Raw genomic sequence first — 26,295 nt, forward strand, 5'->3', positions numbered from 1 at the left:
AATTCCTCTTCTCCCCAATTCTATTCAATACCTCCTCATTAGTAAGTGAAAAAAATGAAGAAATTTCACACGTATAAAAAAATATTTCGTATGTTCTCGAACTGCTAAGAGTGTGAATTCTGAATCCTTCCTGGTCATGCTGTCAAAGTTTTATGAATTTATTTGCAAATGTATAGACAGTGGAAATTAAAATGTTCAGTGGTGCCTCTCCTGCTCCAAGTCGGCCCGCTTGACGTCCTATCCCCCTTAAAGAAACGGAAAGGGGTATCGTGTTAGCAGAAGGACTACTCCACTAGAAAAATGTTATTTCGAGAAAGATTCATGTCTTCCCCTTCCCCCTTCTACCCACGTCCCTTTGTTATCATATTTGGTTCAAAATGTTTCAAATGGCTCTAAGCACTATTTGACTTAACATCTGAGGTCATCAGTCCCCTGGCGGAGTTTCGAGTCCTCCCTCGGGCATGGGTGTGTGTGTTTTTTCTTAGGATAATTTAGATTAAGTAGTGTGTGTAAGCTTAGGGAAGGGACTGATGACCTTAGCTGTTTAGTCCCCCTTAAACATCCCAACAACCACCACCACCACTGATGACCTTAGCAGTTAAGTCCCATAAGATTTCACACACATTTTTTTCATCAGTCCCCTAGAACTTAGAACTACTTAAACCTAACTAACCTAAGGACATCACACACATCCATGCCCGAGGCAGGATTCGAACCTGCGACCGTAGCAGTCGCGCGGTTCCGGACTGAAGCGCCTAGAACCGCTCGGCCACCGCGGCTGGCTATCATATTCCTGATAGTGAGTGAATGCCACGAATTTCGATTTTAAAAGAGAAACGTAATGTTACGAAAGATTTTTTTTCGACGATCGCAGTTCACATCAGTAAATCCCGCTTTTGCGTGGCGTTCATGTCACGTGGCTTTGTGTGAGCTAGCAATGTCGGTGTTCTCGTATATAAGACGACGTTTAGGTCAACTGCCAGCATTTTGCTTGTTACTGGCATGAATAAGAAAACTGATTCATCCGATATACGAAAAGGGATAGCACTGGATACTGAGCGGAGGCGACCAACATTTCTGAGTATACTTGTTCAGGTACTGCTACGATGAAAAGATCCACAATGAGCAGAACTCTTCATTACCGTACCGAATGCAGCTAAACTCAGTCACTGGTATTCTAGGTGATCTGCATCTACACCTACATGATTACTCTGCAATTCACATTTAAGTGCTTGTCAGAGGGTTCATCGAACCACAATCATAATATCTCTCTACCATTCCAATTCCGAACAGCGCGCGGGAAAAACGAACACATAAACCTTTCTGTTCGAGCTCTGATTTCTCTTATTTTATTTTGATGATCGTTCCTACCTATGTAGGTTGGGCTCAACAAAATATTTTCGCATTCCCAAGAGAAAGTTGGTGACTGAAATAGATCTCGCCGCGACGAAAAACGTCTTTGCTTTAATGACTTCCATCCCAACTCGCGTATCTTATCTGCCACACTCTCTCCCCTATTACGTGATAATACAAAACAAGCTGCCCTTTTTTGCACCCTTTCGATGTCCTCTGTCAATCCCACCTGGTAAGGATCCCACACCGTGCTGCAACATTCTAACAGAGGACGAACGAGTGTAGTGTAAGCTGTCTCTTTAGTGGACTTGTTGCATCTCGTAAGTGTCCTGCCAATAAAACGCAACCTTTGGCTCGCCTTCCCCACAATATTTTCTATGTGGTCTTTCCAACTGAAGTTGTTCGCAATTTTAACACCCAGGTACTTAGTTGAATTGACAGCCTTGAGAATTGTACTATTTATCGAGTAATCGAATTCCAACAGATTTCTTTTGGATTTCATGTGGATCACCTCACACTTTTCGTTATTTAGCGTCAACTGCCACTTGCCACACCATACAGCAATCTTTTCTAAATCGCGTTGCAACTGATACTGGTCTTCGGATGATCTTACTAGACAGTAAATTACAGCATCATCTGCGAACAACCTAAGAGAACTGCTCAGATTGTCACCCAGGTCACTTATATAGATCAGGAACAGCAGAGGTCACAGGACGCTTCCCTGGGGAACACCTGATATCACTTCAGTTTTACTCGATGATTTGTCGTCTATTACTACGAACTACGACCTTCCTGACAGGAAATCACGAATCCAGTCGCACAACTGAGACGATACCCCATAGGCCCGCAGCTTGATTAGAAATCGCTTGTGAGGAACGGTGTCAAAAGCTTTCCGGAAATCTAGAAATACGGAATCAACTTGAGATCCCCTGTCAATAGTGGCCATTACTTCGTGCGAATAAAGAGCTAGCTGCGTTGCACAAGAACGATGTTTTCTGAAACCATGCCGATTACGTATCAATAGATCGCTCCCTTCGGGGTGATTCATAATGTTTGAATACAGTATATGCTCCAAAACCCTACTGCAAACCGACGTCAATGATATAGGTCTGTAGTTCGAAGGATTACTCCTACTACCCTTCTTAAACACTAGTGCGACCTGTGCAATTTCCCAATCTGTAGGTACAGATCTATCGGTGAGCGAGCGGTTTTATATGACTGCAAAGTAGGGAGCTATTGTATCAGCGTAATCTGAAAGGAACCTAATCGGTATACAATCTGGACCTGAAGACTTGCCCGTATCAAGCCATTTAAGTTGCTTCGCAACCCCTAAGGTATCTACTTCTAAGAAACTCATGCTAGCAGCTGTTCGTGTTTCAGATTCTGGAATATTCCATTCGTCTTCCCTGGTGAAGGAATTTCGGAAAACTGCGTTCAATTACTCAGCTTTAGCGGCACAGTCGTCGGTAACAGTACCATCGGCACTGCGCAGCGAAGGTATTGACTGCGTCTTTCCGCTTGTGTACTTTACATACGATCAGAATTTCTTCGGATTTTCTACCAAATTGCGAGACAATGTTTCGTTGTGGAACCTATTAAAGGCATCTCGCATTGAAGTCCGTGCCAAATTTCGCGCGTCTGTAAATTTTAGCCAATCTTCGGGATCATTACCTATGTCACTGTTTTTATGCTGCCAGAGGCGTTACACACTGACACACTTCACCGTCCCAACATGAATGTGGTTCGACAAGTCTGGTATATTTCCATGAAAGAATGGAACATTTTTGTTGTGCTTTCATGGCTGGTAAGCTTGGTTACACCAAAGATCTTTTAAAGAATTTCAACAATGTACAGTACACAGTTAATTGTTGACAGCCGTCTGAATTGGTCAATGTGTCGACTGCTATTGAAAATGGAGAAAACAAGAGTCTCGTTCTGCTATTACGTATTTTCATTTGAATGTTGGACTGCCGCGCAGATTGGGTGGTGGTCGGACTCCGTACCATAACTGAAAACCATTTACTTTTGGATTAATGAATTTAAACGTGGTTGGACAAAGTGGCGGTTCCTGTGTATACATTCTGGATGTACACAAATTTTTAGATTCAGATAATTATGAATGTGTGAAATTAATAGCATCTGCTGTACTACAGTTATGCTTATCAACAAATTTATACACCTACAGACACTGCCAATAATAATAATAATAATAATAATAACAATAATAATAATCTGCATACCTTGTCTGAAATAAAGAAAGAATTTTTTTGTGGAATTTCGTTGTTTTGCAAATAATAAAGTACGGTTTTTTGTGTAAGTGGCAAATTTCGTGCCTTTTTATTTTTTTCGGGCGGATATACGATATACGTCACACATGTATTAGTTAACGGAATGACTTCTGGGTTGAAAATCAGACATTCGTACATTGCACCCACGCGACATCTTACACTTGTTACGCAATTACGTGTTAAATGTTCGCATGTAGTCCCGCTTATTCGATTTCGGCACTTTCTCAGTCAACAGATCTAGTCTGGAAGACCATAGTTTTTGGTAATTTTCTCTCATGTTAGCACTTAAATAGATTTAACATAGTTCATGTTGACACTGCACACGAAAGCCGATTCCTGTAAACAACAAAATCGAAATACAAACCGGCGTTTGTGGAAATGTTGAAATTCGTGTTGTACTGTCTACCCGGACGATCATTTGACTAGATTACAAATGAGGCGCTGAGAACAATAAGCAGAAGAAGCAAACCGTTTTCCATCCCACACGTAGGTGAATATCAGAGAAACCAGTGAGACAGTATTTCGTGAATGTTCATGCACTACTGGCCATTAAAATTGCTACACCAAGAAGAAATGCAGATGATAAACGGGTATTCATTGGACAAATATATTATACTAGAACTGACATGTGATTATATTTTCACGCACTTTGGGTGCATAGATCCTGAGAAATCAGTACCCAGAACAACCACCACTGGCCGTAATAACGGCCTTGATACGCCTGGGCATTGAGCCAAACAGAGCATGGATGGCGTGTACAGGTACAGTTGCCCATGCAGCTTCAACGCGATACCACAGTTCATCAAGAGTAGTCACTGGCGTATTGTGACGAGCCACTTGCTCGGCCACCATTGATCAGGCGTTTTCAATTGGTGAGAGATCTGGAGAATGTGCTGCCCAGGGCAGCAGTCGAACATTTTCTGTATCCACAAAGGCCCTACAGGACCTGCAACATGCGGTCGTGCATAATCATGCTGAAATGTAGGGTTTCGCAGGGATCGAATGAAGGGTAGAGCCACGGGTCGTAACACATCTGAAATGTAACGTCCACTGTTCAAAGTGCTGTCAATGCGAACAATAGGTGACCGAGACGTGTAACCAATGGGACCCCATGCCATCACGCCGGGTGATACGATGCCTGTCACCTCGACTGCTAGTGATACGAGGCCTTTGGGATCCAGCACGGCGTTCCGTATTACCCTCCTGAACCCAACGATGCCATATTCTGCTAACAGTCACAGGATCTCGACCAACGCGAGCAGCAATGTCGAAATACGATAAACCGCAATCAAAGTCGGAAAGGTGATGATACGCTTTTCTCCTCCTTACACGAGGCATCACAACAACGTTTCACCAGGCAACGCCGGTCAACTGCTGTTTGTGTATGAGAAATCGGTTGGAAACTTTCCTCATGTCAGCACGTTGTAGGTGTCGCCACCGGCTCCAACCTTGTGTGAATGCTCTGAAAAGCTAATCACTTGCATATCACAGCATCTTCATCCTGTCGGTTAAATTTCACGTCTGTAGCACGTCATATTCGTGGTTTAGCAATTTTAATGGCCAGTAGTGTACATAACATGTGGGCCTACCGTGCGCATAAATCTGGCCCACCATAAGGTCAACAGGTGTCAGAAACATTAATAAATCCTACAGTATCACAATCGTCTATGATGTGCTTTATGGTTCTCAGCTCCTAAATTGGATTTTCTATCAGTATTACTGTAATATATACTAATCTAATTTTACTGTTTAGCGAGTAAATTGGCATATCTGAAGAGCCTGCTAGCGTCTCGTGGGACTGATGCCAAGCGAATGGGGATAAAAGTCTGCTGCAGTGCTGCAGTCTGGTGGCATTGACGCAACTAGTAGTTGAGTGTTAAGGGCTAGCTGTGCACGTTGTGAACCGTGCACATTGTTTATGAAATCCATATGCATCTGACCCGTGAGGCAATTAACGTCACTCCAATTGCGCATGCTCAAAAGCTCCTTAAAACGTGCAAAACTCAAGGCGTTCTCGCGACCCTTGTGCCAAGTTTCACAGAGTCTAGAAATGTAGCATAACCCGGCACATTTAGTGCCGTGTATTTCAGATTACCGCATTTACATTACGTTTAACAGCGTTCAAAGACAACCAATAAATTCGCAAGGTGTCAAAAGTCAGGGCGTTCACGTGCTCTTGTGCTCTTACGCAACTGTTAGACAAGCACTGAAGATGATGCATGGTGCGGCCGCCCAAAGACATTAACGAAACCACTGTCAAAACCGATGTTATGGTAATGCAATACCGCCGCATAAAATTCCGTGAGATGGTTGAGACTCTAGTCATTTCTACCGAGAGAATGCATAAAATCCGCCCCATTGACTAATTCTCAAGTGACTTCTCCCTGACCAGCCAGAGTGGCCGAGCGGTTCTAGGCGCTTCAGTCTGTAACCGCGTGACTGCTACGGTCGCAGGTTCGAATCCTGCCTAGGGCATGGATGTGTGTGATGTCCGTAGGTTAGTTAGGTTTAAGTATTTCTAAGTTCTAGGGGACTGATTACCTCAGAAATTAAGTCCCATAGTGCTCAGAGCCATTTGAACCATTTGAACTTCTTCCTGTTCCATAAATTGAATTTTTGGCTTGCTGGTTAGAAATTTTCATCAAATGAGGAGGTGACAGTTACAGTCAACAAAAGTTTTTCAGGGCCTGACAGAACCCATTTTTTCAACTGGATGAAGAAGCTAGAGGATTGCTGGACAAAACGCGTATCCCTCACAAGATACTACTTTGAGAAGCAAGGTGACTATTGAGAAACTAAAATTTTTTCTGACTTGTTTACCAGACTTATCAAACCATCCTCGTACAGTATGGAGCAACCAGAACTCTTATACAGGGTGAGTCACTAACTATTGCGACCAAGAATAACTCCGAAAGTATGATATGAGCTGAAAAGTTTGTGGGACAAAAGTTGCTTGGGACAACGGGGTACGTAATATGACGTTGGTTTTTTGTTGCTGGGTGGGGTCGCTTCAGAGATATGAAGATCAAGTTTATTTTTTCAAATGGGATGCCATAGTTTGATACTTATTTTCTGATAGCGGCTATCTAGGCGAATCCAATGACGTGTAACAGTAACGCCTTTGAACGTCAATGAAGATCAAAAAGGTGGCATGAACGTCCATTTACAGCATGTGTTCGAATTGATGACCACTGGTATCAATGCAGTGGTGCAATCTTCTTATCATGGATTGAGTGGTATTCCTAATCACATCGGCACTTATCGAAGCACAAGCTCTGACAATTCTCCCTCATCTATCGTGCAAATAGTAAATATTCGCCGAATACGGCGTATCCATATAACATGCCATTGACATGTAAACACCATTTGACGGTTTCGCAATACAACATTAATAGGAAGGGTAAGACTAGTATCGTCGAATCAAGCGAATGTGAATGATGTTTTCCTTCGAAGAACAATGTGATATGCTTCTCATTTACGGAGAATGCCAACGAAATTCAGTGACAGCTAGGGACTTATACGCCGAAATTATTCTCAATGTACTCACCCTACACGTCGTACATTTAAATATGTGTATGATAAATTGTGAACAACTGGATCTTTAACGAATCGGAAACATATCCGGCAATGGAAAGTACTAACGAGGAAGCGGAAATTGGTACTCTTGCCACTGTGGTTCGAGATCCTTGTAGTTAGCGTCAAAACGCAAGGGAATCTGGCATGAGCCAGAATAGTGTTGTTCGTGTTCTGCATCGCCATAAATATCATCCTTACCATAACTGTCTCCACCAAGAATTAACTGGTACAGATTGTACGCGTCGCATTGAATTCTGCTGATAGGCTCAGCTTCAGATTCAGAGGAATGACACATTTATTAATTTGATTTTATTTACTGTCGAGGCTACACTCACGAACCATGGAAATGTTAATTTGCATAACATGCATTATTGGGCAACTGAAAATCCATGTTGGCTGCGGCAAGTTGCACACCAAAAACCGTGGTCGCTGAATGTATGATGTGGGATTCTGGAGGACAGTACTATAGGCCCCTATTTCATCGAAGGAAATCTTAATGGTAGGAAGTACACCACATCCCTACAAGAAACATTAGGTCTGTTATTCGAAGAAGTCCTTTAGGAACAAGGAACTGAATGTGGTATCAACACGATGGGTGTCTGGCACATTTTTCGCTGATGGCTAGAAATGAGTTGCAGAGGCAATTCCCAAATCATTGGACTGGACGCGGAGGGGATATGTCGTGGCCGGATCGTTCGCCAGACTTAAAGCCTCTGGGTTATTTCTCATGGGGATTCGTAAAGGACATTGTTTATAAAGACTTTAGAACTACACCTGAAGATATGCGAGAGAGAATTGTCAGAGTATGTGCTTCGATAAGTGCCGATGTGATAAGGAATACCAGTCAGTTCACGATAAAAAGACTGCAGCACTGCACTGATACCAATGGTCATGACTTCGAACACCTCCTGTAAATTGGACGTTTTGCCACCTTTGTGACCTTCGTTGACCTTCAAAGACTTTACTGTTATACATCATTGGATTCGTCTCGATAGCCGCTATCAGAAAATAAGTACCAAACTATAGCATCCACTTAAAAAAAAAAAGACAGAGTTGACATTCATATCTCTGAAGCGACCCCACCTACCAACTAAAAACCAAAGTCATATTATGGGCCCCGTTGTCCTATGCAACTTTTGTCCAACAAACTTTTCAACTCCTATCATATTTTCGGAGTTATTCTTGGTCGCAATAGTTAGTGACTCACACTGTATATCAAACTGCATAAAGAACATGTTGCGAAAGTGGTTCACATGTAAAAGGATAGCGTCTACACTCAGTCTAACGATGGTCAATTGTAAAAGGAATTTCGCTCCGTGTATCGAGAATCGACTGCTTCTGAGATGCTATGTGTACTATTGTGCTACGAGCCATGTTGTCCTCATCGTAATACAGATAAACGTAGGGGTATCCTACGAGAATGACAAACACTCAGCGTTCATCGTCGAAACGCAAACGCAAACCGTTGGTGGCTGCATTGTCGTCTGGGAAATATTTTCGTGACGCTTTCCTGGGGATTTTGATCGAAACCACGCTGAACATTCCATGATGATTTTCTTTTCTGGAGAGGGTGGATTATTCCTGCTAGATAACGCATCTTGAAGCGCGGTCTGAAGTGTTATTAGATTGTCGGACGAACATCGATCAAGGCTTCGCAGTAGTGCGTCACTGGACTACTCTGAGTCAACATTCCCCGGATGTTACCTTCTGTGGGATCACGTTCGTCGTCACATCGTACGTGGTGTGATTGCCATGCACCTCTCAGCCAATTCAGCAGCTGTGGGAAGCACTGCCGATAATGCGGCTCCAGATACTGGTGGGTCATCTATCGGTTCTTACAGGCAGTAAACAATAACTTTACAAAGTACCACAGCGCCGCATGGGTAAATGGCTGGCTCTGAGCACTATGCGACTTAACTTGTGAGGTCATCAGTCCCCTAGAACTTAGAACTACTTAAACCTAACTAACCTAAGGACATCACACACATCCAAGCCCGAGGCAGGAGTCGAACCTGCGACCGTAGCGGTCACTCGGTTCCAGACTGAAGCGCCTAGAACCGCACGGCCACACCGGCCGGCTAAACTAACCTAATGACATCACACACATCCATGCCCGAGGCAGGATTTGAACCTGCGGCCGCAGCGGTCGCTCGGTTCCAGACTGTAGCGCCTAGAACCGCACGGCCACTGCGGCCGGCTATGGGTAAAGCAAGAGGAACATTTTGATAGAGGACATTTATTGTCTATCATGCCGCAAACAACCTGAAATGACCTTCAAAAGCCACCTACGCTACAGTGCATGCGCACCGCCCCAGTTTTTCAATGTTCTTTCACCCTCTTATGCCACCGGTTTGGGCGGACCGGATAAGATTTTTTCTCTTGGTTCATTAAGTTTCGAAATCTTAACTTTCCCATGAAGGTAATGAGATAATAAAGATGTCTGTAAATGTTGTGTAGAAACTAATCACGTTTACAATTGTATCTAAACTTGACTCTTACGAGCACAGTAGTCCTGTAGGAAGAAGGCCAAAGAAACAAATTAAAATTGTTAATTGTGAGCTGTTACAATACACCAAATTCTGAGGTAAAATCTGAACAATAATCCAGTTTAAAATCTGAAATTACAAGAACAAGGTGTGTTCATGAACGGTTTTAGCGAAAAAAAGTAACAACAGTTAATACCTGAAAGGTCCCCTTAGAAAAATCTATCAATTACTGTACTGATTTTCAAACACCTGAGCAAAACTGAACGTACTCAGACATTTCTCTCTTTACTTATTCTGATCAACACTAAACTGACACACAATACTTTTAGCGCAACGCAATCTGACTTTCAATAATCCCTACAAAGGAATGGCCCTGACTAACAATAACCTATACCTTTCATGAACCACTTACCTCACAAAAATCTTCGTTACTCGAACTACTGCAATACAGCGAGCGCCAATACTGCCAGCTAAATAAACGATTCTAACTACTGAAGGCACTAACTACTGATAGGCATAGTTAGCAAAATGAAAGATTTTGATAGAGGACAAACAATGTATTTGCTTTAATAATGTTCAAAAGTCATCACATATATATCAGTTCACGATATCCAATATTACCAAATTTACTGTTTCTGATGGACTCACGTCCAGATCGTCCGCTCTCAAAATTCTGCCATCCCTCTCCCTACATCCACTACCGCTGGCGGCTCACCTCCAACTGCGCAACGCTACGCGCTGTTCACATCCAACTGCCCAACACTAAAATAGCGAATATCCCAACAACGCCAACCAGCCACAGACTGCACACAGCACAGCCAGTGATTTTCATACAGCGCGCTACGTGACGTTGCCAACATAAAAACCTAAACAGCCTATTTACATACCGACTGAGCCGTTGGCCTAAGAAGACGTAAGGGTATTTAAGTTGCTTCCCGACTTGATAGACTACAAGTGACCTATATCAAATTGTCCGTCTCGACTTTTCCTACATTACTGTGGTACATTGTAAACAGTTGCGCTTTACATCTTGCACAGGTATTGTGTCTGCCGCTAATGTTTGATGCTTTGGTCATCATACACGGTCCAGTGACATTAATATGACCCCTGTCTACGTTCGACATCAACGTGCAATAAGACTAGCAAACGGCAGGCGGCAGCACTAGCAGTGGAGGGTACATAAAGCTTATCGGGGGACGCGGAAAACAGTGTAGTCTTCTACATCTACATCTACATCTACATCTACATGATTACTCTGCAATTCACATTTAAGTGCTTGGCAGAGGGTTCATCGAACCACAATCATAATATCTCTCTACCATTCCACTCCCGAACAACGCGCGGGAAAAACGAACACCTAAACCTTTCTTTCGAGCTCTGATTTCTCTTATTTTATTTTGATAATCATTCCTAACTGTGTAGGTTGGGCTCAACAAAATATTATCGCATTCGGAAGAGAAAGTTGGTGACTGAAATTTCGTAAATAGATCTCGCCGCGACGAAAAACGTCTTTGCTTTAATGACTTCCATCCCAACTCGCGTATCATATCTGCCACACTATCTCCCCTATTACGTGATAATACAAAACGAGCTGCCCTTTTTTTGCACCCTTTCGATGTCCTCCGTCAATCTCACCTGGTAAGGATCCCACACCGCGCAGCAATATTCTAACAGAGGACGAACGAGTGTAGTGTAAGCTGTCTCTTTAGTGGACTTGCTGCATCTTCTAAGTGTCCTGCCAATGAAACGCAACCTTTGGCTCGTCTTCCCCACAATATTATCTATGTGGTCTTTCCAATGAAGTTGTTCGTAATTTTAACACCCAGGTACTTACAAGGGAACCTCCCCATCGCACCCCCTCAGATTTAGTTATAAGTTGGCACAGTGGATAGGCCTTGAAAAACTGAACACAGATCAATTGAGAAAACAGGAAGAAGTTGTGTGGAACTGTGAAGAAATAAGCAAAATATACAAACTGAGTAGTCCATTGGAACATATGCAACATCAAGGAGTTTAAGCTCGCGGAAGCGCCATGGTCTCGTGGTAACGTTAGTAGCTGCGGAGCGAAAGGTCCTTGCATCAAATCTTCAATAGAGTGAAAATTTTTATTTTTTATTTTCAGTTTATGTGACAGACTCTTATGTTTTCAACACTTTTTTGGGAGTGATTATCACATCCACAAGAGAACCTAAATCGGGCAAGGTAGAAGAATCGCCAAGTGTACAAGTTAGGTGGGTCGACAACATATTCCTGTCATGTGGTGCACATGCCGTCACCAGTGTCGTATAGAATATATCAGATATGTTTTCCTGTGGAGGAATCGGTTGACCTATGACCTTGCGATCAAATGTTTTCGGTTCCCATTGGAGAGGCACGTCCTTTCGTCTACTAATCGCACGGTTTTGCGGTGCGGTCGCAAAACACAGACACTAAACTTATTACAGTGAACAGAGACGTCAATGAACGAACGGACAGATAACAACTATGCAAAAATAAATAAAGTAAAATTTTCACTCCAGGGAAGACTTGAACGAAGGACCTCTCGTTCTGCAGCTGCTCACGCTACCACGGGACCACAGTGCTCCCGTGCTCATAAAGTGCATGATGTTGCATATGTTGCCCATGGACTACTCAGTTTGTATATTTTGCTTATTTTTTCACAGTTCCACACAACTTCTTCCTGTTTTCTCAATTGATCTGTGTTCAGTTTATCAAGGCCTTCCACTGTGCCAACTTATAACTAAATCTGAGGGGGGTGCGATGGGGAGGTTCCCTTGTTAGTAGAATTGACAGCCTTGAGAATTGTACTATTTATCGAGTAATCGAATTCCAACGGATTTCATTTGGAAGTCATGTGTGTTACTTAGCGTCAACTGCTACCTGCTATACCATACAGCAATCTTTTCTAAATCGCTTTGCAACCGATACTGGTCTTCGGACGACCTTACTAGACGGTAAATTACAGCATCATCTGCGAACAACCTAAGAGAATTGCTCAGATTGTCACTCAGATCATTTACATAGATTAGGAACAGCAGAGGTCCCAGGACGCTTCCCTGGGGAACACCTGATATTACTTCAGTTTTACTCGATGATTTGTCGTCTATTACTACGAACTGCGACCTTCCTGACAGGAAATCACGAATCCAGTCGCACAACAGAGACGATACCCTATAGGCCCGCAGCTTGATTAGAAGTCGCTTGTGAGGAACGGTGTCAAAAGCTTTCCGGAAATCTAGAAATACGGAATCAACTTGAGATCCCCTGTCGATAGCGGCCATTACTTCGTGCGAATAAAGAGCTAGCTGCGTTGCACAAGAACGATGTTTTCTGAAGCCATGCTGATTACGTATCAATAGATCGCTCCCTTCGAGGTGATTCATAAAGTTTGAATACAGTATGTGCTCCAAAACCGTACTGCAAACCGACGTCAATGATATAGGTCTGTAGTTCGATGGATTACTCCTACCACCCTTCTTAAACACTGGTGCGACCTGCGCAATTTTCCAATCTGTAGGTACAGATCTATCGGTGAGCGAGCGGTTGTATATTATTGCTAAGTAGGGAGCTATTGTATCAGCGTAACCTGAAAGGAACCTAATCGGTATACAATCTGGACCTGAAGACTTGCCCGTTGAAAGGTGGCTACACTGTGCTTGGGGGCTTAATTATATAAATATGAAATGCAAATTCTTTTTAAAATTTTAATAGCTGTATGTCCGATTACGCTGTGTCTCGTAAACGGTTGGCCCTGACTAGTATTATTACGCACTCTGACAGCATAGAACAACAACAAAGAATGAAATGAAAATTTTCGTTAACACAATTAATTAATTAATTAAGTCCCCAGCAACTATAAAACCTACGAAACCAAAGCACAAGTATAACTGTTCTGTGTGTGGAAGTATGACTCAACGTACACATCTGGCACTGTTCTTCTTCAATAAGACAAGAAATTTCAAATACCATTTATACTGAAGTGATAAAAAAATAGAAATACTATAATTGCGCAAGAAAACCAGAATTACACTCTAATACAAGAACACAAGCCAGATGCTTTGTTGACTGAACCTGTAATGACGCATTATTTAAGACATTGAGATAATAAAAAGAAAAGGAAAAAAAATTTTTTTTTTACCTTCATATATTGACGAAAAGCACTCTGATCATTACAATATTTCCATTAGAACAACATCTTATCCCATCAAACATGGCACAAGCACTCTCCACTACGACTTCTCGACAAGAGCCTTTCACTACGACATCTCAGCGAGCACTGCTACTACGAGTTCTCGACCAGCACTCTCTCCGCTACTTCTCAATAATCACTGCCAGTGGAGGCGGCGAAACAAAACTCTCTGGCGCTGTGGCTCAGTGTAGCCACCTTTCATATGCCCTTCCTCCATGGGCTAGAATTTGATGGTATTTTTGCCAGCATTGGTGGTGAAAATACCACCAAATTCGTCAAAGAAAATACAGACAAAAACAAAAGATAATATTAATACGTAAATATCACATAATTAGATAAAATTTTGGCTTTGCACTGACCTTTCAATAACCTAATATATGAAATACAGTAGGCAATACAAATTCTTTCATACATGTGGCTTTACATAATAGTTTACACAATACACAAAAAATCAGTTGATACAAATGTTCTCATAAAATACTTTTAATTATTCAAATAAAAAACAAATAGTTGATAGTTCCAGCAGCAGCACCCAGCAATGGTCAACAGGTGCAAACACCAACAAGTGACATCATTTTAGTAAAAGCAGTTCCATCTGTGGCACCCAGTAATGTTGAACAGGTGCAGACAGCAAGAAGCAACATCATTTCAGTAGAAGCAGTCCATCAGTGGCACCCAGCAATGTTGAGCAGGTGCAGACGGCAACAAGTGACATTATTTCAGTAGAAGCAGTTCCATCTGTGGCACCCAACAATGTTGAACAGGTGCAGACACCAACAAGTGACATCATTTCAGTAGAAGCAGTCCATCAGTGGCACCCAGTAATGTTGAACGGGTACACACAGCAACAAGTCACATTTCTCAGCAGAAGCAGTTCCATTAGTGGCACCCAGCAATGTTGAACAGGTGCAGACCCCAACAAGTGACATTATTTCAGTACAAGCAGTCCATAAGTGACACCCAGTAAAGTTGAGCAGGTGCAGACAGCAACAAGTGACATTATTTCAGTAGAAGCAGTTCCATCTGTGGCACCCAGCAATCTTGAACAGGTACACACAGCAACAAGTCACATTTCTCAGCAGAAGCAGTTCCATTAGTGGCACCCAGCAATGTTGAACAAGTGCAGACACCAACAAGTGACATCACTCAGCAGAAACAGTTCCATTAGTGGCACCCAGCGTTGTTGAACAGGTGCAGACCCCAACAAGTGACATTATTTCAGTACAAGCAGTCCATCAGTGGCACCCAGCAATGTTGAGCAGGTGCAGACAGCAACAAGTGACATTATTTCAGTAGAAGCAGTTCCATCTGTGGCACCCAGCAATGTTGAAGAGGTGCAGACACCAACAAGTGACATCATTTCAGTAGAAGCAGTCCATCAGTGGCACCCAGTAATGTTGAACAGGTACACACAGCAACAAGTCACATTTCTCAGCAGAAGCAGTTCCATTAGTGGCACCCAGCAATGTTGAACAGGTGCAGACCCCAACAAGTGACATTATTTCAGTACAAGCAGTCCATCAGTGCCACCCAGCAATGTTTAGCAGGTGCAGACAGCAACAAGTGACATTATTTCAGTACAAGCAGTCCATCAGTTGCACCTAGCAATAATGTGCAGGTCCAGAGAGCAGTCCATAATATTCACTATCACTGATCACACTGTTCATCAGAGTTTATAACCAGAAATTAATCATGTCCTAGTGGCACCAATCATGTAGAAAAAGTACAAGTAACAGTCCATAATATTCACTATCCTAATCACACAGTTCATCAGCAGAAATTAATCATTTCTAAGTGGCACCCATTATGTTGAAAAAGTGCAGGTAACAGTCCATAATATTCACTATCACTAATCACACAGTTCATCAGCAGAAATTAAACTTTTCTAAGTGTCACACATCAGTGTTTAACAAGTGCAGGTAACAGTTCATAATATTCACCATCACTAATCAGACAGTTCAGGCATGAACAATAGTTTGAATCCACATACAAATGTTTTTACAAAATTATTCTCAATGCTCTTACACTAAACATACAAATTCTAATAAACACACAAATGATATCAAATAATTGTCATATTAACTATTACAAATACTCAAATATCAGTAAACCTATAATATTTATGGGTGTCAGTGCAAGCCACTACAAACAAATAAAATAATATTTAGGAGATAGGTGGGTAGGATTTGGAAAGGAAAACACACAAAACACACTCACTCATCTTTCATCCACATTAAGTACTACTGTGTAATTGCATAGTGTTAACCGTGTAAATGCAATTCTGTCAAAATTGGATGTTCATGATGTGTATCAAGTAGTAGTGGCAGCAATGTATAACAGTCAATAATAGTTAAGTCAACGTCATAGTAATCATGTCAAGACCAATGTTTGACAAGCCAGATCAAAATGTACGGTTGCTGAACAACTGTCAGTGAGCCAAGATATGCAATTACTTCCTCTCTCCAAAAAAAAAAAAAAAAAAAAAAAAAAAAAAAAAAAAAAAAAAAAAAAAAAAAAAAAGTATTGCTTATTGATTTAACAAAGTGTGTGTAGACAATCTTCCTTCTACTTGAGTGTTCTAGTCTGCTATCTTCATCCTCCTTGTTCCATATAGACCAACAAAAAAAAAAATATGCACCTCACTTACTTTACCTCTTATCCACCAAAACTTCAATAATCATCAACTTCATATAATCTCAATACCTCAATAATACCTCTTCAATACGTCGACACATATAAACCTTATCGCCAATATCATTTCACTTCCATAACAACTCTTCCCTCTAGTCAGTCTCCTCGAACAAGTACAGATAAAATCCTAATGCAAACCTCATCATTCCATACAATCCGAAGACACACCGTCAACACACAACCTCTGTGTAATCCATCTGACCCAAATCTTCTACTCATTATAAATTATAAGATGGATTTTGGGTACCTTGTCCATCATTAAATAAAAGAAATGCATACATGACCTCTAACAGACTTAGTTCGAATAACTCTCAGTAATTAAGTACGATTACGGAGTGTGAATGATCATAATATTTCACAGTGTGTACACCACTTCAAGAATTATGGCAAACAGAAGCAAACATGTGGAGTATTTCTTGTGTCAAGTGTCACTTCCTATTTCAATTGCTCACGAAAAATGCAGTGTAATAACTGTCAATGGTCTAAACCTAGTTTTGGTATGTCATGTCGTTAGCTTCCTTCCTATTAGCACAAATTTATACAGCTTCCACAAAACCTCCAGCTCATGTGACTTCTATGAAGTTTCTTGTACTAATGTCGTTAAGTCGAATTATAGCAGTTCACTTTCCTATCTTAAAAATATAAGGCACTGAGCGTAAGCAAAACATGCAATAGCGAGTAAATATACCAGTAGAGAACAGAATGTCAACAAGTGGATGCAGCACAATCCCTATAACGAGGCTCTGCCAAGCGAACAATCTATAATTAATACAATAGTGTGACCTAAACTCTATGTTTGTACACAGTATATCAGCATTTCTATATACCAAATTAAAGAGTAGTTATGACAACAAACAGAAATGTATAAATATGCAATCCATACGCATAGCAGCAAACATATATCTTACGTAATAAACAGGTCATTAGCATCATATCAGCATAAGCAAATAAATGTTCATATGTCATCTTAATAAGTAAACATGAAGGCGCAAGCAGATAAATCACAAAGTATAACTTACATACATATCAGCACAACTAATCAGGTGACAATTATAATTTAAATAAATAAGCACAGCAGACACATAATAAAAAATATGACATCAGTGAAAAAGCAGTGTAGCCAAGCGATGCATAATATATACAAATAACAACCCTGTTCATTAATAAAACATTGACAAAAATCAGCAAATGTACGCAAGCACGTCGCTTCACAAGTAAATTCATAGAACATGAAATTAGCACAAAGTATGAATCACGCAATTGCGAGCAGCAAATTACGTCCTAAGTACGTACCTAAGTGGAAATATGTTACCTGAAAAATAAACTCAATTAATAGTTCCTTTTTAGTTTATTACTTTCTTCTTCGAAATTACATTCTTCCTGAAAATTTCTCGATAGCAAGTCGTCTTAGCGTCGGACACGCACAGAATTCACCTGAAGTTCTTAAATATTTTATAGAATCGTATCCTGAAAAATACTGAACGTTAATAACATAATTCATCAAGTCACTATAGCTTTATACTGAATTTAATCGGAGAAATTAGACTGTGTATTTGTTTACAGCTGTCAGTGCATTCGCACTGAGCGCTCGATCAGCTGTAGGCGCGTGACGTAGGAAGCAATTGTTTGCGGTCAACGACTGCCTTGTGCGGCGCGCAGACTTGACTGTTGCTTTGAGTATGTGCCGCCGCCAAAACACAGCGCGGTATCCTTGTACTCTCCGCATGTTTACATGTAGCTGTTAGTTTCTCTAAAGTATGTCATTCCACAAAACTTTTAACGTTAGATATATGATGTATTCCTTTAGAGCGTCGTGATTTAAGAGTTTCTACTTCAACAGTGTTATCATGAATAATTTTGCGAATTCTATATGGACCGTTATAAAGCAGAAAAAATTTGCGACACGAGCCTTTTCCTTTGTGAGACAAACTATGAGACTTAATTAACACCTTTTGACCAACTGACAAGATTTTTAAACGACCAGGACGCTTAGCTGATATCTCTCTTCTAGCAGCCGCAGATGCAATATTTTGTAGAGCGAGGTTGACAACTTCAGAATGCCGCAGTTTCCGTGCAGGCGGGAAAGGAACTATTTCAGAAATGCTATTTGTCGGTGCTTTATTTTTTAATATCAATATAGGCGGTAAAGAAGTTGAATCGTTAGGAAGTTCATTCAGAATGTTTTGAAAAATATGAAGATACTGATCCCACGTTCTGTGATTCTGATGACAATAAAGACAACACAATTTATTGATATCCTTCATCCATCTCTCTGAAGCGTTAGATTGAGGGTGAAAAAGTGAAATGAAAATTGGTTTAATTTTACGACGCCGTAGAGTACGAATCCAAATTTTAGAGCGAAACTGTGATCCATTATCTGATATAACCTTATCAACGTGACCAACTTCTTTAAGAAAATGGTTAATGAAGGCATTAGATACTGAACGAGCTGTTGCTTTGCGTAACGGTGTAAAACACACATATTTTGATGTCAACTCCACTGCTACGAAAATGTACGCAAAACCATTAGTAGAACGAACCACTGGACCGAACAAATCGACTGCAGCCATGTCCTTTAATTTCGCTGGAATGATAGGAAACAACAGTGCTCTGTGAGAAATTGTTGGCGGCTTAGCCTTTTGACATAATTTGCATTTGGCCAGAACAGATCGAATACGTTTTTCCATATTACTGAAGTAGCAATTTTCCCGTAATTTATGAAAGCATTTTCTGGGACCAAAGTGTGCATAACTGAAATGCGTATACCAAATCAGCTTATTAACCCACTCATCAGTAATACAAACTAACCAAACAGAGTTGTCGACCGATTTTCGTTTAAAAAGAATGTCATTGCGAACTAAATAATGCTGTCTAATCGCTACGCTTTCCTTTCTCCTCCACTTCTCCTCAATGTCTTTCCAGATTGGATCCTTATTTTGCTCCTTAGCGATGTCCTGGAGCGAAGACGAAATAAAGTTCTCAAACGCAACACCTTGAATATACATCAAACAATAATTGTTTTCTATGCAGTCCTCTTCAGCACTTTGTTTCAAACCCATAGGTGCACGTGATAAAGCATCAGCAACAATATTTGAAGAACCCTGTATGTAAACAATACTAAAATCAAATTCCTGTAGATACAACGCCCATCGTGACAATCTGCCATGAGTTAATTTTGTCGACATAAGAAATTCCAGAGCTCGATGATCGGTGTAAACCTTAGTCTGTCTGCCAAACAAAAATACGCGAAATTTTGTGAAAGCCCATACAACAGCCAAAGCTTCAAGTTCCGTAATCGAATAATTCTTTTTTGATTTAGAGAGAACACGACTTCCAAGTGCAATAGTTTTCTGTACTACAAAGCCGTTTCCTTCTATCTCTTGAAATAAATGTGCACCTAGGCCTTTGTATGATGAGTCCGTCGCCAAACAAAAATCTTTAGATAAATCCGGATGTGAAAGAAGTGGAGCAGCAACTAAGGCATCACGAAGTTGTTCAAATTCTGATTGAGCTTCCTCATCCCAACACCAATTAGATTTCCTTCCAGATAGTTCACATAAAGGAGGTGTGGCCAAATTGTCCAATCTAACAAAGCGTCTAAGAAAATTACAGACACCAAGGAAACTACGAACCTCACGTTTTGTGGTAGGAACAGCATAATTACGAATAGCGTCTAATTTTTCTGGATCAGGAAGAATACGTTCTGTAGAAATAATGTGACCAAGAAATTTCACCTGTGAACGTCCAAATTCAGATTTTTCCAAGTTCACTGTAATGCCAACTCTTGCAAAAATACGTAATAATGAATCCAAAATTTTGTTGTGCTCACTCCAAGAACGTTTAGCAATAAGAATATCGTCAACATATGAAGTAATATTGTCACGAAGATAAACAGGTAAAAATTTCGTTTAAACTACGAATGAATGCTGCTGAAGGTACAGTAAGTCCAAACGGTAATTTCCGAAATCACATTTAGGTAAAATAGTCATATCAGGTTATTCTTTAGATAGATTGATAGTCGAAGAGTTGTTTTGACAGACGCAAAGAATAGTAAAAGAGTAGGCAGCGATGCAGAAAACTAAAAGGGAAATAGCACCACTACAGCTCGGGGCCCTATGCACGCTACGGCACATATTCACTTAGTGTAGTGAATCCCCTGAGGACGTTAATAGCCGCACATAATTTCCAGTTTGTGACTTAGTGACAAATTTGGCAGAAGTGCGTACATAAATTGATCTAACCATGCACATGGATGTAAGTCATTCTTAGAATTACGAAAGATCTTAAATTTCCGAACAGTCAAAAAGTGTTTATAGTCAAAGTTTTCGCCTCGTGGCGACAAAGACCTACCGCGTCTGTCCCAGTCACAATGACGATTATTGTTAAATTCACGCGCCCGCCGCCTCCACTGGCAGTGATTATGGAGAAGTAGCGGAAGGCAGTGCTTCCTGAGATGTCGTGGTGAAGAGTGCTTGTCGAGAGGTCGTGGTGGAGAGTTCTTGTTGAGATGTGGTAGTAGCGAGTCGGTGTGGAGATATATTGTAATGATTAGAGTGCTTTTCGTCAATATATGAAGGTAAAAGAAAAAAAAAATTTCCTTTTCTTTTTATTATCTCAATGTCTTAAATAATACGTCATTACAGGTTCAGTCAACAAAGCATCTGGCTTGTGTTCTTGTATTAGAGTGTAATTGCTTGATGGGATAGACAGCAGATGTTGTTCTAATGGAGATATTGTAATGATCAGAGTGCTTTTCGTCAATATATATGAAGGTAAAAGAAAAAAAATTTTTCCTTTTCTTTTTATTATCTCGATGTCTTAAATAATGCGTCATTACAGGTTCAGTCAACAAAGCATCTGGCTTGTGTTCTTGTATTAGAGACTAATTCTGGTTTTCTTGCGCAATTATATAGTATTATTACGCAATCTGACTGCATAGAACAACAACAAAGAATGAAATGAAAATTTTCATTAACACAATTAATTAATTAAGTCCCCAGAAACTATATAACCTACGAAACCAAAGCACAAATATAACTGTTCTGTGTGTGGAAGTATGACTCAACGTACACATCTGGCACGGTTCTTCTTCAATAAGACAAGAAATTTCAAATACCATTTATACTGAAGTGATAAAAAAAATAGAAATACTATAACTGCGCAAGAAAACCAGAATTACACTCTAATACAAGAACACAAGCCAGATGCTTTGTTGACTGAACCTGTAATGACGCATTATTTAAGACATTGAGATAATAAAAAGAAAAGGAATTCTTTTTTTTTTTTTTTACCTTCATACACTCCTGGAAATGGAAAAAAGAACACATTGACACCGGTGTGTCAGACCCACCATACTTGCTCCGGACACTGCGAGAGGGCTGTACAAGCAATAATCACACGCACGGCACAGCGGACACACCAGGAACCGCGGTGTTGGCCGTCGAATGGCGCTAGCTGCGCAGCATTTGTGCACCGCCGCCGTCAGTGTCAGCCAGTTTGCCGTGGCATACGGAGCTCCATCGCAGTCTTTAACACTGGTAGCATGCCGCGACAGCGTGGACGTGAACCGTATGTGCAGTTGACGGACTTTGAGCGAGGGCGTATAGTGAGCATGCGGGAGGCCGGGTGGACGTACCGCCGAATTGCTCAACACGTGGGGCGTGAGGTCTCCACAGTACATCGATGTTGTCGCCAGTGGTCGGCGGAAGGTGCACGTGCCCGTCCACCTGGGACCGGACCGCAGCGACGCACGGATGCACGCCAAGACCGTAGGATCCTACGCAGTGCCGTAGGGGACCGCACCGCCACTTCCCAGCAAATTAGGGACACTGTTGCTCCTGGGGTAACGGCGAGGACCATTCGCAACCGTCTCCATGAAGCTGGGCTACGGTCCCGCACACCGTTAGGCCGTCTTCCGCTCACGCCCCAACATCGTGCAGCCCGCCTCCAGTGGTGTCGCGACAGGCGTGAATGGAGGGACGAATGGAGACGTGTCGCTTCAGCGATGAGAGTCGCTTCTGCCTTGGTGCCAATGATGGTCGTATGCGTGTTTGGCGCCGTGCAGGTGAGCGCCACAATCAGGACTGCATACTACCGAGGCACACAGGGCCAACACCCGGTATCATAGTGTGGGGAGCGATCTCCTACACTGGCCGTACACCACTGGTGATCGTCGAGGGGACACTGAATAGTGCACGGTACATCCAAACCGTCATCGAACCCATCGTTCTACCATTCCTAGACCGGCAAGGGAACTTGCTGTTCCAACAGGACAATGCACGTCCGCATGTATCCCGTGCCACCCAACGTGCTCTAGAAGGTGTAAGTCAACTACCCTGGCCAGCAAGATCTGCGGATCTGTCCCCCATTGAGGATGTTTGGGACTGGATGAAGTGTCGTCTCACGCGGTCTGCACGTCCAGCACGAACGCTGGTCCAACTGAGGCGCCAGGTGGAAATGGCATGGCAAGCCGTTCCACAGGACTACATACAGCATCTCTACGATCGTCTCCATGGGAGAATAGTAGCCTGCATTGCTGCGAAAGGTGGATATACACTGTACTAGCGCGAACATTGTGCATGCTCTGTTGCCTGTGTCTATGTGCCTGTGGTTCTGTCAGTGTGATCATGTGATGTATCTGACCGCAGGAATGCGTCAATAAAGTTTCCCCTTCCTGGGACAATGAATTCACGGTGTTCTTATTTCAATTTCCAGGAGTGTATATTGACGAAAAGCACTCTGATCATTACAATATCTCCATTAGAACAACATCTTATCCCATCAAACATGGAACAAGCACTCTCCACTACGACTTCTCGACAAGAGCCTTTCACTACGACATCTCAGCGAGCACTGCTACTACGAGTTCTCGACCAGCACTCTCTCCGTTACTTCTCAATAATCACTGCCAGTGGAGGCGGCGAAACAAAACTCTCTGGCGCTGTGGCTCAGTGTAGCCACCTTTCAACTGAGCCACAGCTCCAGAGATTGCGCCAGAGAGTTTTATTCGGCCGTCTCCACTGGCAGTTCTTGTCGAGAAGTCGTGGTGGAGAGTGCTTGTTGAGAGGTGGTAGGAGTCAGTTGGTGTTGAGATGTTGTAGTAGGGAGTGCTTGTTCCAAGTTTTATGCAGTTGTTTGATGGGCTAGAAAGCAGATGTTGTTAGAATGGAGATATTGTAATGATCAGAGTGGTTTTCGTCAATATATATGAAGGTAAAAAATTCCCTTTTTTTCATTATTTCAGTGTCTTCAATAATGCGTCATTACAAGTTCAGTCAACAAAGCATCTGGCTCGTGTTCTTGTATTAGAGTGTAATTCTGGTTTCCTTAAGCAATTATAGTATTTCTATTTTTTTAATTACTTCAGTATAAATGGTATTTAAAATTTCTTGTCTTGGTGAAGAAGAACCGTGCCAGATGTGTACGTTGAATCACACTTCCACACACAGAACAATTACACTTGTGTTTTGGTTTCGTAGGTTTTATAGTTGCTGGGTACTTAATTAATTAATTGTGTTAACGAAAATTTTCTTTCATTCTTTGTCGTTATTCTATGCAGTCAGATTGCGTACTAAAACTAGGGCCAACCGTTTACGAGACTTCGTAATCGGACTTACAGCTACGAAAAATAAAAATTATTTTCATTTTATTTAATTAAGCCCCCATGCACCGTATCAAGCGATTTGATTTGCTTCGCAACCCCTAAGGTATCTACTTCTAAGAAACTCATGCTAGCAGCTGTTCGTATTTTAAATTCTGGAATATTCCATTCGTCTTCCCTGGTGAAGGAATTTCGGAAAACTGCGTTCAATAACTCCGCTTTAGCGGCACAGTCGTCGGTAACAGTACCATCGGCACTGCGCAGCGAAGGTATTGACTGCGTCATTCCGCTTGTGTACTTTACATACGACCAGAATTTCTTCGGATTTTCTACCAAATTGCGAGACAATGTTTCGTTGTGGAACCTATGAAAGGTGGCTACACTGGGCCACAGCGCCAGAGAGTTTTGTTTCGCCGCCTCCACTGGCAGTGATTATTGAGAAGTAGCGGAGGGCAGTGTTTGTTGAGAACTCGTGGTAGTCAGAGTGCTTGCTGAGATGTCGTAGTGAAGAGTGCTTGTCGAGCTGTGGCAGTAGGGAGTTGTTGTTGAGATGTGGTAGTAGCCAGTCGGTGTGGAGATATTGCAATGATTAGAGTGCTTTTCGTCAATATATGAAGGTAAAAGAAAAAAAAAATTTCCTTTTCTTTTTATGATCTCAATGTCTTAAATATTGCATCATTACAGGTTCAGTCAACAAAGCATATGGCTTGTGTTCTTGTGTTAGAGTTTAATTTTGGTTTTCTTGCGCAATTACAGTATTTCTATTTTTTTTAATTACTTCAGTATAAATGGTATTTAAAATTTCTTGTCTTGTTGAAGAAGAACCGTGCCAGATGTGTACGTTGAATCACACTCCCACACACAGAACAATTACACTTGTGTTTTGGTTTCGTAGGTTTTATAGTTGCTGGGGACTTAATTAATTAATTGTGTTAACGAAAATTTTCATTTCATTCTTTGTTGATGTTCTATGCAGTCAGATTGCGTAATAATACTAGTCAGGGCAAACCGTTTACGAGACACAGCGTAATCGGACATACAACCACGAAAAATAAAAAAAATTATTTTCATTAATTCAATTAAGCCCCCATGCACCTATTAAAGGCATCTCGCACTGAAGTCCGTCTTTGTCGTATTGTGGAAACGGAGCAAGTTCTCTGTCGTTCAAAAGGTCATGATTATTGACTTCCGGGGCAAAGTTGGAAGCGTTTCCGAAGCAGCTAAGTTTGTAAACCATTCGCCTGCCGCCATAGTTGAAGTAGGCCTATATAGTGCCTGGCAAAGTAGCCCTATCCAAAATCGGCGCCGAGGCAACCGTGGTGCACCACGGGCCATACGTCACAGGGGTGATCGACTGCTCAGGAGATGGGTACGGGCGAACAGCTGTGCGACAGATGAGCAACTGATCGTCCAGAAAACCAATGGGCTGCCAGCAGTGTCCCCTCAACGACTGTTCAGCGAACGTTGGTGGGTGTGGGCGCAGCACTAGGCGCCTGGCTCAGGCATCCAGGCTGACTGCTGTTCACCAGCGACCAAAGTTGGAATTTGCAAGCGAGTATCGCAACTGCACGTTCTCTGATTGCCAACAGGTGGCCTTTTCCAGTAAATCACCCTTTGTACTGCAACTGGCAGATGGCCATCGCCGTCTATGGCATGAAACGTCTGGAAGCAAACACTCTATATCTACATCTACATGGATACTCTGCAAATCACATTTAAGTGCCTGGCAGAGTGTTGATCGAACCACCTTCACAATTCTATTATTCCAATCTTCTATAGCGCTCGGAAAGAACGAACACCTATATCTTTCCGTACGAGCTCTGATTTCCCTTATTTTGTCGTGGTGATCGTTTCTCCCTCTGTAGGTCGGTGTCAACAAAATATTTTCGCATTCGTAGGAAAAAGTTGGTGATTGGAATTTCGTGAGAAGATTCCGTCGCAACGAATAATGCCTTTCTTTTAATGATTTCCAGCCCAAATCCTGCATCATTTCTGTGACACTCTCTCCTATATTTCGCGATAATACAAAACGTGCTGCTTTTCTTTGAACTTTTTCGATGTACTCCGTCAGCCCTATCTGGTAAGCATCGCACACGGCGCAGCAGTATTCTA

The sequence above is a fragment of the Schistocerca serialis genome, chromosome 2 (assembly GCF_023864345.2).
Source record: "Schistocerca serialis cubense isolate TAMUIC-IGC-003099 chromosome 2, iqSchSeri2.2, whole genome shotgun sequence".
NCBI lineage: Eukaryota > Metazoa > Arthropoda > Insecta > Orthoptera > Acrididae > Schistocerca > Schistocerca serialis.